The sequence below is a fragment of the Rhinatrema bivittatum genome, chromosome 14 (assembly GCF_901001135.1).
Source record: "Rhinatrema bivittatum chromosome 14, aRhiBiv1.1, whole genome shotgun sequence".
In the NCBI taxonomy this organism is placed as follows: Eukaryota; Metazoa; Chordata; class Amphibia; order Gymnophiona; family Rhinatrematidae; genus Rhinatrema; species Rhinatrema bivittatum.
In genome coordinates, this window is record NC_042628.1 from 44253966 (window position 1) to 44266576 (window position 12611).

The 12611-nt window shown below is 42.2% G+C and overlaps 1 protein-coding gene across 1 annotated transcript in view; it reads right to left on the reverse strand.

Moving 5' to 3' along the window:
• Nucleotides 1-12611, reverse strand: part of CREBBP (CREB binding protein) — a 918877-nt gene that overhangs the window by 402430 nt on the left and 503836 nt on the right. The gene's annotated exons all lie outside the window — the stretch shown is intronic.

The window sequence follows — 12611 nt, forward strand, 5'->3', positions numbered from 1 at the left end:
ACCTGAAAATACACTAATCGTGGAAGACTTTAACCTTTATGTAGACAGAACATCAAAATCCACAGCATATGAAAACTTTTTAGATACAAAGGAAGTATTGGGTTGGTCACAATATGTATCCAACCCCACTCAAAAAGCAAGTCATATCCTAGATCTAATATTTGCCAACCACAGCAACTGTCTAATCAACACATCCCACAAAGTATTACCCTGGTCAGATCACCAACTAATAAAAGCGGACATAACCCTCCTCAATGCTAAGCAAACAAAATTTATTAATAACTAAACCTTCATCTTCAGAAAGAAAGATACAACCAGATATACTTGAAGAAAATTAAAAATAAAATAATTGATTTTAATCAAGCTAATGCCTCCTCAGCTTTCGACTGGGAAAAACTCAATGATATTGCAGATAATCTAAGGCCTATACAGATGAAAACATACCAAAAAGAACAGAATAACTCTAAACAAAAGAAATCATGGTACAATGAAGAACTAAGACGAATCAAACAGACACTGAGAAAATCTGAAAAACAATGGCAAAAATGTACATCTGCAGAATCCCTAAGAAAATACAGATCCCTCCTAGCAAAATACTGTACCCAAATCAATAAAGCAAAAAAAAAAAAAAAAAAAAAAAAAAAAAGAGAGACTACTATGCAAAAATGTTTCAAGGAGTAATATTTAACTCCAAATTACTCTTCAAAACTATCAAACACTTAATCAAGGACCTATTTTCCTCCATCTCAAGTAACTACAACTTCTCAAAGAATGCCTGCAATGAACTGGTCACCTCCTTATTAGATAAAATACATAGGTTAAAAACAATTCTCCAGCCTAAATGGAACACTTGGAGCACTTTCAACATAGTAACTAAAATTGAAATAAATCAAATCATTACCAAAATTAAGCCAGCTATACACCCACTAGACCCGATCCCGGCGAGTTACCTTAAAATAGTACATAGTGAAATCACTCCAACAATCCCAACCATAATCAACCTCTCGCTCTCAGGACTGGTCCCCTCCGGGCGAAACAAGTTGTGATCAAACCAATCCTAAAAAATAAAAACGGCAGTATTGACGATTGGGACAATTACCGGCCTATATCCAACATGCCTTTTATCATTAAAGTTCTAGAAAAAGCAGTGTTATCCCAATTGGAAAACCAACTAAAAGACAATATATTCTAGAACAGAGTAAAAAAGTACTTTGTCTAATACACAAATCGTTATATGTTGACAAAATAGAATGATTAAATGCATCTCTATGTATTCATACTCCACAGCGTAACTTATGTTCAGCAAATAAAGATCTTCTAACTATTCCATCGCTCAGGTCCACCTTGGAATACAGATCGATGAAAGCATCACAATGAAAAAGCACATTAAAAAATTAATTAAAACAGGATACTCCAAGCTGTGATTACATCAGCTGAAACCTCTTCTAATGTTCCAGTACTTCCGCACTGTTCTACAAACACTGATTTTGGCAACTCCCTATTACTAGGCCTATCGTCGGGACTTTTAAAACCACTACAATTACTACAAAATGCCTCAGCAAGACTTTTATTAGTAAAAAGGAAATTTGATCTAATTACCCCCTCACTGATAGCTCTGCACTGGCTGCCAGTGTCCATTATAAAGCTCTAACAATTTTTAACATCTTCAACAGAAGAAACCCCTACTTAATAGGTGTGAATCTCCATCCATACACACCACAGCGAACACTAAGATTGCAAAATAAAGGACTATTAACTATGCCAACAGCGCAAAGTACTCATCTAACGTAAATAAGAGACCGAATGTTTTCCATAGCAGGCCCTAGGTTATGGAATTTGTTTCCAGAGACGTTACATCTGATAACAGACAGAAAGAGTTTCAAACGTGAACTGAAAACCTGGTTCTTCAAAAATGCATACGATCTAACAAAATATCAATATGCAGAAACTACAAGATTATAAGCTCTGTAAATATTAGAAGAATGAACAAGAATTGAGTGATGTAAAGTGCACTATGACAACTCTAATTAATATATTAAGACTACTGAATTAAAATTATGTATCACAAATGACTTTCCTAGCCCTTTAGTTAACGTTTAGATATTTTAGACACTGTGTTACTCTATGATATGACTGTCTATCTTCTTTTGGAATGACGGTATATAAAATGCATAACTAAATAAATAATCTTGGTCTGTCCATATTCATCTCTTGTTGCAATACTGCAGATGCCATTTGATTTCTGGTTTTACCCCTCCCATTATTTCTGCTTAATCCAGGATTTCTTGAATTTCATTTATTTGTATTTATTTCATGACCTTCCCATGGCTCTGGACATCGTACTAGAGAGTTTGAAAACAATATAAAATCAAAATATAAAATACAGACTTAAATGCCAATATATAATTAAAAAACATGTAAACATTTACTTCCTAAAATAGAATTCTAGATGTTTTTGTCCTTATGACTTCTGTCAGAAGGATGTACCTACCACCCTGAGAAGCAATATTTCCTTATGTTACTGCTAAGTATATCTTGTTCTCAATTTCATATCATGACCGTTTTAGAACTTCCTTTCACTGATTACAAATTATTTATATCTGAGGGGTATGCAATATCTAATTGATATTTACCTTTCCTCTAGGGTGTACATATTCATAATTAAGTCTCACCTTAAAGGGCTTATAATAAGACTCTACACTAACTTGGTATCTTAGGATTGCTGGACCCGAGGCAGCATCGATTCACTAGGGGAAGGTCCTGTCAAACAAATCTGATTAATCTTTTGATTGGGTGACTAAAGAAATGGATCGAAGAGGGCTCAATGTGATATACTTGGATTTCAGCAAAGCTTTTGATACAGTCCCACATAGGAGGCTTGTGAATAAAATGAGAAGCTTGGGAGTGAGCGCCAAGGTGCTGGTGTGGATTATATACTGGTTGATGGACAGAAGACAGCTTGCGATGGTAAATGGAACCTACTCTGAAGAGAGAACTGTGTTAAGCAGAGTGCCAATAGGATCGGTGTTGCGACAGGTTCTGTTCAGTATCTTTGTGAATGACACTGCGGAAGGGATAGAAGGTAAAGTATGTCTATTTGCAGATGATGCTAAGATCTGCAACAGATTGGATACCAGAAGGAGTAGAGAGAAAGACATGATTTAAGGAAGCTTGAACATGGTTGAAGATACGGCAGCTGGCATTCAATGTCAAGAAGTACAGAGTCATGCATCTGGGGTGTGGTAATCCAAAAGAGCTTATGTGATGGGTGGTGAAGGGCTGTTGTGCACGGAGCAAGAGAGGGAACTTGGGGTGATAGTGTCTAGCGATCTGAAGATGGCAAAGCAATGTGACAAGGCGATAGCTAAAGCCAGAAGAATGCCGGGCTGCATAAAGAGAGGAATAACCATTAAGAAAAAGGTGGTAATAATCCTTTGTACAGGTCCATGGTGAGGCCTCACCTGGAGTACCGTGTTCAGTTCTGGAGACTGTATCTCAAAAGGGACAGACAGGATGGAGGTGGACCAGAGAAGGGCGACCAAAATGGTGAGTGGTCTCCATCAAATGACTTATGAGGAAAGGTTAAAGGACTTGGAGGAGAAAGGTGCAGAGGAGATATGATATAGATCTTCAGATACCTGAAAGGTTTTAATGATACACAACAAACCTTTTCCTTTGGAAAGAAATCAGCAGAACTAGGAGTCACGAAATGAAACTCCAGGAAGGATGACTCAGAACCAACATCAGGAAATATTCCTTCATGAAGAGGATGGTGGATGCCTGGAATGCCCTTCCGGAGGAGGTGGTGAAGACAAAAATAGTGAAAGATTTCAAAGGCGCATGGGATAAACACTGTGGATCCCTAAAGGCTAGAGGATGAAAATGAAGAAAAGAGTGCATGGGAGTGACTTGCTGCTCTGGCAGTTACTACCCTTACCCAATAAGCCTGATACTTTTGATGCAGCTCCAACATTGCTCTCTGCTTCAATGGCAAGAGGTAACGGGGAAATGGACTAGGACAGCAACCAACAAGGCCCTGACTTTGATGGTCTGGGAAACTGATAAGTATGGGGGTGACTTGTATGGCGCAGCAGATACTACCATAAGCTTGCTGGCAGACTGGATGGACTGTTTGGTCCTTTTCTGCTGTCATTTCTAAGTTTCATTTCTAGTAAAGAAAGGAAAGCACCTATCTAGTCAGTGCCTCAATCATTAAATTGGAAAAATTTGGTGACTGCTAATCTTTCCTTGAGTCCTATCGGACCTTGACCAGATGCATGTGTTTTTCTCCCCTACCAGCAGATGAAGACAAAGAAAGACAGTTTTGCTGACATCACCCTATATAGGGTACTGCGCATCCCGCAGCTCTTTAATATTTCTGTATCAAAGCAAAACACACTATAAACTCTCCACACCGACATCAAATGGTTCAACTCCTACCTCTCAAACAGATCTTACATCGTCAAGACGAACTCATCTGAATCCTCTCAAGTGCCCCTCACTCATGGAGTCCCACAAGGTTCTTCCCTATCCTCAACCCTCTTTAACATTTACCTCATCCCACTATGCAAATACCTTTCTGAGGCAAACCTCACCTACTTCATCTATGCAGACGACATACAAATATTACTCCCCATAAACAAGTCCATTCAACTCACCATGGAAAAATGGAACAAACTCAGCTCAAATCTATCCCACTTACTATCTCAATTATCACTATGCCTCAACCAAGCCAAAACAGAAATCATTCACATCCACGATGACCGTCCCTCTCATCCACTCAAGTGCACCCCCCTCTGACCACCCAGGAAGCTCAACCAACCCGGGAGTGCCACAAATCTCACCCACGCCGTCCACAAGAAACCTAGGCGTAACAATCGACAGCCAACTCAACTTTAAACGACACATCTCCAATACAATCAAGGATGGATTCTTCAAACTTCAGACACTAAAAAAACTCAAACCCCTTCTCCAAGAGCACGATTTCCGAACAGTCCTTCAATCAATTATCTTCTCAAAACTTGACTACTGCAACTCCCTCCTCCTCGGCCTACCAGAAATCCACATCAAACCCCTCCAAGTTCTACAGAACGCTGCCGCCAGAATCATCTCTAACAACAAAAAATCCTCCCACATCACACCCACTCTCAAAGAACTCCACTGGCTACCCATTACACAAAGAATCCAGTATAAAACCCTCACCCTCATGCACAAAAAAATAAACAACAACAATATGAACTGGCTAAACAACAGAATACATCCTTACCCCACACAAAGAACTCTCAGATCCACCAACACTGGCCTCCTAGCCGTCCCCAATCTCAAATCTGCACACCTCAACGTCACCCGCAAACGAGCCATAACAATAGCGGGCCCCACCTTATGGAACTCCCTCCCCACCTGTCTCAGAAATGAACCTTCATTGCAAGTCTTCAAAAAACACCTCAAAACATGGCTGTTCTTAAAAGCTTTCCCACCTGACACGTAACCTGCCCAAATGCAACACACCACGCCCCCTACACAAGCATCTCGCGTCACCATCTTCCCTCCCTTGCACTACCTTCCTCCCACCTATCCCCCCCCTCCTCCCCCCTTTCAACCCTCCCTGCTGTCCTTAACCATAAATTATCCTCATCAACAAGTCATTTATGTACATATGTTATATACTATAATCAAATGTTCCATGTAATCCTGTTATTTCTGTTATAATTTGTTATATTTATTACAATGTTATAATTTATTATATTTATTACAATGTTATAATGTAAAATAGGGCTGTTACTACCCTATTCTTTTAGTTATCTGGAAACCGATGTGATATCTCGATCGAACATCGGTATATAAAAGAAATAAATAAATAAATAAATAAATAAATAAATAAATAAAATCAAGCAAGGGGGTGGATGCATATGGGCTCAAATGAATCTGGACCCCCCCCCCCCCAAACATCAGAGGGATTTAAACAAACAAACAAACATTAGAAACACCAAAGCAATATCTGGCAGAACTAACAATACACTGTAAAGTATGTTGTAAGCTAATATAGATAGGATCCTGGCTTGGTTTGGTCTCAAGGAAAGAAAATTAGCAGGTACAAGTCAAATTTTTCCTCTTATCATCCCACCAGATCAATCCAGACACATGGGATGCATCCAAGCCTGCCTTACTTTGGGAGGGAGCCTCTTAAGTCTGCTTGTCCCAAAAAGAGGCAGCATCCCTGGCCCAAACCTCCAATCTACAATTCTTGGAGAAAGAATGCAAGGAAGCCCAAGTCATCATCCTGCAAATCTCTTCCAATGATATCAAATTAAGCTATGCCCAAGAGGCCACCTGTGCCCTAGTGGAATATGCCCCTATGGTCTTCAGGCATCACCAAGCCCACTGAAATGTAGGCTGAGCTAATTGCCTCATTAAGCCACCTTGTTATAATGACTTTAGAAGCAGCCTCTCCTTTTCTCTATCCATTAAAGAGGACAAATGATATGATCTTCTGAAACCATTAGTCAACTTCAAGTATGTGAGCAAAGCGAAATGGAATTCCCTAAACTTGGGAATTCCATTCTAACTCATGTTAGAGATTTAGGACCATTGACAACCATTTGAACCTAAATAAATCAATCAACAATATTACGAAGGATTGTTTCTTTAAGCTACAAGTTATGAAAAGACTCAAACCCCTCCTCCATCCCCAGGACTTCAGAACTGTCCTTCAGTCAACAATATTCTCCAAAACAGACTACTGCAACACTCTCCCTCTTAGGACTCCCGATCTCTGCCACTAAACCACTACAGATGCTCCAGAACTCAGCAGCCAGGATATTAACCAACACTAACCGGAGAACTCATATCACTCCTATACTTAGAAACCTACACTGGCTACCTATTAAATACAGAATTCTGCACAAAGCACTCACCATTATCCATAAATCCATACACAACCAACTACCTTTAGACCTTCAGTTCCCACTCAAACTACACACATCTGCAAGACCCATCAGAGCAGCACACAAAGGAACCCTTCAAGTTCCCCCAACTAAATCCACTCGTCTAACCTCCACGAAAGAACGGGCATTCTCCACAGCTGGCCCCATCATCTGGAACAACCTCCCGACTGATCTAAGACTGGAACCCTGCCTGAACACCTTCCGAAAAAAACTCAAGACTTGGCTTTTCGTCCAAGCCTTCCATCGCAACAGTTCTTTCATTTAGCCCAATAGTCTAAATGACCGACACAGCCACTGTATAGTCATACGTTTTTCTTTCTCCAGTTTCTTCTGTCCTTTATTCCCTGGCTACCCTAGCCCTCAAGTTCATTCTCCCTATTATTTGTATCTGCGCTTCGGCCTTCCTGTTTATGTTTTTTGTTAAGTTAACCCCTAAGTTGATGTAAACCGGCCTGATATGAAGCTTGTCATGAAGTTCGGTATAGAAAAATGTTAAATAAATAAATAAACAAACAAACAAACCTCTGTCCTGAAACTGACTTCCTGAAGATGGCAGTTCTACAGACTGTTCCAAATGAAATGGCGAGATCACTTTTGGCAAAAGAAAGGGACTGTACTAACAGACAATCCTTCCTCAGAAAGCCCTAGAAACTGATCCCTCAGATAAAATCTGTAGTTCTGAGATGTGCCTACCCAAACTGATTTCCATTTTAAAAAATTGTCTTAAGCATCAGATCCTTAACCAGCGTTCCTAAAAAAAAATCTCAAACAGAGGCTTACACAAAGCTTAAAGAAGCACATTGAAATACCAGGAAGGTATGGCCTTCTAAATTGGTGAAAATGAGAAACACCCAGGTGAGCTGCTAGAAACAACTGAACCCTCCCCTCTACAAAAGGTGATAGCTGCAATCTGCAAGACACAAGAGAACCACATTTTCCATCAGAATCTGACTCTGCCACAGAAATCTGTAGTGTGGTCAAGCTTCAAAGGTTTCTACAACTTGATTTTATTCTTGAGTTTCACATACCAGGAATGTCTACACCAATCTGGTGCCACTCATACTACCCGCTGCCAATGCATTTTTTCTTTGAATGATTCTGCCTATTATCAGCTAGAGGGGAAATATAACGAAAACCCAAGGGAGGCCACAGCTGTGAAAATATCCAGTCCTGCGGATCCAGGTTTTCCAGATTGGTGTTCCTTTTTGTAGCCATGAGATCCATCACTGGCTCTCCCCACTAGGTCAGGATCATCGAGAAGGCAGCGTCCCCTAGCTCGCGCTCTGAGATCCAGGATTGTAAATTTAAAAAAAATGTACTTGCATATTTTCCACCCAGCAATATAAGCTGCCAAAACAACCTGCAAATCTTTACCTACTTGGACAATTCACTTCACAGGAAAATGGAAGACTTCTGGGGATAGATATTCAAACGCTTCTTAGCTGGATAAATAGGACTTATCCAGCTAAGTAGCAGCCGCTGAATATCCAGCTATGTTCAGCGGCCACTATTTAGCTGGATAAGTATTTATCCGGTTAAGTAGAATAGAAAGCTGGATATCTTGGGGACAGGCAATGGGCAGATCAAGGTGGGGCAACTTATCAGGTTAGCATAACTGGATAAGTGCCTATATTTAGCCTTATTTGGTCAAGTTAACAGATTAAGTTAAACCAGCTCAATAGCAGGTCTAACGTTATCTGGATATTACTTAGCTGGTTAACTAGCATTTATCCGGTTATATTCAGCAGCATAGCCTTACTGCTGAATATCCATTCTAAGATAACTAGATAATTAACATCTGGATAACTTAGATAACCAGATTATCTTTGAATATTTGGACCCTGGTGTCTCTTTGACGGTTCATATATGCTACTGCTATATCATTGTCTGAGAATACTCTTACTGCTCTCCCATCAACTTTCAGCAAAGTCTCCTGCAAGGCCTTTTTTATGGCTCTTATGATTGATGAATTACACTAGTTCTGTTGCATTCCAATGCTCCTCAGTTGACCAATCCTGAAAGCACCTTTACACTCCATCAGCTCAGAAAGACCTCCATTCTCCTATCCTTTACATCCCTGAATGCTGCACTCCCCTCTACTGGAATAATGGTCTTCTTGACACCAAAACCAAGGAACCAGTTGTCCCACTGCCTTAGTAGGCAGGGGCCAGAGATTGGCTATCAAGCATCTGACCTTTAAACCAGCATTTGGAGTGTTCCATTTCTTCATAGCCAAGGCTTTCACCACCCTATGAAAGGTAAAAGCCTTAGATGGTCCTTGGAGACCTTCAAAATAGAATGCTCTCTCCTTGTGGGCTCCTCCTTCTGCCCTAACCTGGGTGATCATCGCAGGCAGTTCCATCCTCTTAAATAGGCAAACCACCTATGGATCATTCCCTTCAGCAAATGGGCTCTTGCCCTCTTCCAGGGAATCTCCTTTTGGGCCACTGTCACCATTCCCCTGCCCTACTGACACACCCTCAGTGAATTCGATCCCAAGATCCATCTTCACACCAAGGTCACCAGAAGGAGCATCTAGGCAAGGAATGGATTACTGTGGAGTGGATCCCTGCTTTAGGAAGAAGGCCTGGTGCATAAACACCACAAACTCTGGGGAGAATGGTGTGGAAGAGGACTGTGCCAACCAATACTTGGCCATTTAATCCAGATCCCTCTACTCCCACAGTCTAAGATGTTTCCCCACTCCTGTGCAGGAAAGAGAAACAGGAGCCCAGGAAACATCTCCCTGACATGGCTGCTGCTGATTAAAATAGCCACTGTTCCCACTCTAATTGAAGTTTCTCCTCATGGGGCCTACATCGGGCCCTGCTCTCAAAGTAGCTCTCAGCTCGGCAGTTCCTCTACCCGAGAAAGCTTCCAGGGATGGGTTCTTCACAGTCAATCCCAACTGCTTCACTTGCAGTAGGGGGAGGAGGGAGGAGCAGCACACCTCACATGCTCAGCAGGAGCCACCATCATCCAAATCTTCAAGAACTGGCCCCAAATCAGAAACTCACTACAAGTTCCTCCTGTCAAGAAAATCACTGCCAACTATTCAGGCCGCTGCTGAAACTGAGGGACAGTCCCAACCAAATAAAAAGGTGCCTCCTTTTATTTTTATTTAAACTTTATTGAAACAAAAAAACTAGCAAACAAAATAAAATTAACTTCCCTGGCTTAGTGTTCCTACTTCTGCATCTTGCTGGCCCCCTATCTCCCTTTATGCTCCAAGCTAAAGAGAGGATGGGGGAGGTAGGGGGGGAGATGTGATGAGGAAAGGGAACCAGAACTCCTTTCAAAACTACTCACAGATTAAGACAGAAAAGGGCCACCGATTCCATTGCTTGTCTTTACTCACAATTGGGCACATATCCCTAAGAACAAAGCCATCACCACCACCTCCAAGAGCAATTTGTCTCCATTGCTTCCAGCTGCAGATTTAGCACCCCTATCATCTCCAACAGACAGAGAATACTGAAGAGCTGGGGGTGACATAGTGCCCTACATAAGGTGAGATGAGCAAAACAGTTGTTCTCTGTCTCCCATCTTCTGGTAGGGGAGAAAATCCCATGCATAAGGACTGGACTGGTAAAATAATAAGGAATGTATAATGATATATTTGTTCAGCAGGAGGTACCCATTTACAGGCATGTGCATACAGTATATGCTTAGAAATTAATACGTGGAGGGCAATACTCACAGCCATTTATCTTGGCAAATATCAATTTACCTGGATAAAATGGCCTGTCTGAAAATTGACTTCTGTCCAAATAAAAGCATTTGCAGGCTTACAAAGTTCATATACTTCTAGTCTGGTTAAAAAGAGGTGTTCCTGGGGTTGTGTTTAGATCTGGGGAGCAAAACAGCACAAATCTGCGAGATTTACAAAAGTATGTATACTCTTTTACATATATAGTGCACCTGCACAAGTAGCAGCTGCCAAGTATGTGGGTGTTTTTAGCATACATACTTTACCACTAACTAACCTCCTCTTTGAAAAGCTGTTACGATGTTCATGTGGTGAAGTACCTGCATACTCTGCAACTGCACAGACTATTTCAAAATTATATCTAAAAAGTTACAAGAATGCTACATCATTTATAACGAGACTACATGTACAATATATTTTGTTTTAAACCAGCGGTTTCCTCCTCCTATGGCCTCTAGTTCAATCAGAACCAGGTCTAGGAACTGAGTACCATGAGCTTTCAGTCACAACTACTCAGGATTTTTCCCTTATTTTGTAACACCCATCTCCCAGCATATGTGGTTATTTCAAAGGCAGTCTTTCAGCCAGGGAAATACAGTAACTTCATGGGCCCTGAATCTGGCCACTAGGTATCACCCTTGAGCAATGACTATGAATCCCTCCTCCCCTGCTGGGGGCTGTGAACACTGCCTTCGCTGTATACTTAAGCCCATCAGGGGAGCAGAAGACCCAATTGGATTACTGGGCCAATCCCTGTGGTGATATTCTAAATGTACATAATATCAATAGTAATAGTCATCTTGAATTAACACAATGTTGAAGCATTATTTTTTGTAAAATGGTTTTTCCTCACCCACAGTGGGATCAGTGTAGGTGAGGCAATTTGTGACTAATATGTATATTCACTGGGATCTAGAAGAGCAGCTAAAAGCAGGAGAAACTCCTACTTGCTCAGTTTATATAAGGAGAAATTACTACTTTCCTACAGGCCGATACAGTAAGGACGCGTAAGAAAGAATGTGGCAGTACCGGGCGCACCCTCGTTTGCCGCGCGCACAATTTGGTTCACATACCACCCGATACATTATTCAAAGGAGACTCAAATGCAAGCAGCGACCAAAGTGCGTCCATGAAGCGGTAGGCGTGCGCAATCCATTTTACTGTATAGAGCGGTATACAGCACCTATACAGTATCCTGGGTGCGCTGGTATCTGTCATTTCAAATGTCATTTGAAATGTCATTCCACCAGGAAAGTGGATGGTTCTCCTACAGACCCCGCTGCTTTGAGCGCCCGGCTGGACGTCCAAGCCGGAAGTCCAAGGTCGCAGCTTGGACGTCCAGCCTGGGCGCTCAAGGCAGGGGGAAGGCCCATGAACGTCTGTCGGCATTGAAGCAAGTACCACACACTAGTTACTCACCAAAATACTCTTTCTTCATGTGCAGCACCAGCTCCTTCTCCAGTTCCAGGGACTGACCACACAGGCTGGAGCGTGGACTGGCCTGCGGCGGGCCGGAGCTGTCAGCCTCAGGGTCGCCCGGGGCCCTGTAATGCGAGTCCGAGTTGCTGGAGCGAGGGCCGACTTGCCGCTGGTCGAAGCCCATGCCGATGCACCGGTTGCTGCTGGGCTTGCTGCCGCTGTCGTAGCCGGTCAGGGCGCGACGTGCGTTCATGCACCTTCCCGCTGCCTGCAGGGCTGCTTCTGCCCAGATCCACAGTCCAACTCGGCAGGAGCGTCCCTTTTTCCTCTACATCAGGTAAGCTGCAAATTCCTGACTTGCTCCGACCAGCCCGATCTCCAGTAGGGTTCGTGCTAATGTGGCAGCTGCACATGGCGTCCGGGCCAGGACAGCTCCCAATCCCAGCTTTTATTCCCTTGGCTGAGCGGGACAATCCGGGCTGGGGCTCACGGATTTGACGCTTCCAGCTTCGAGGACTCCGTCTCAGTTTGTAGCGCTG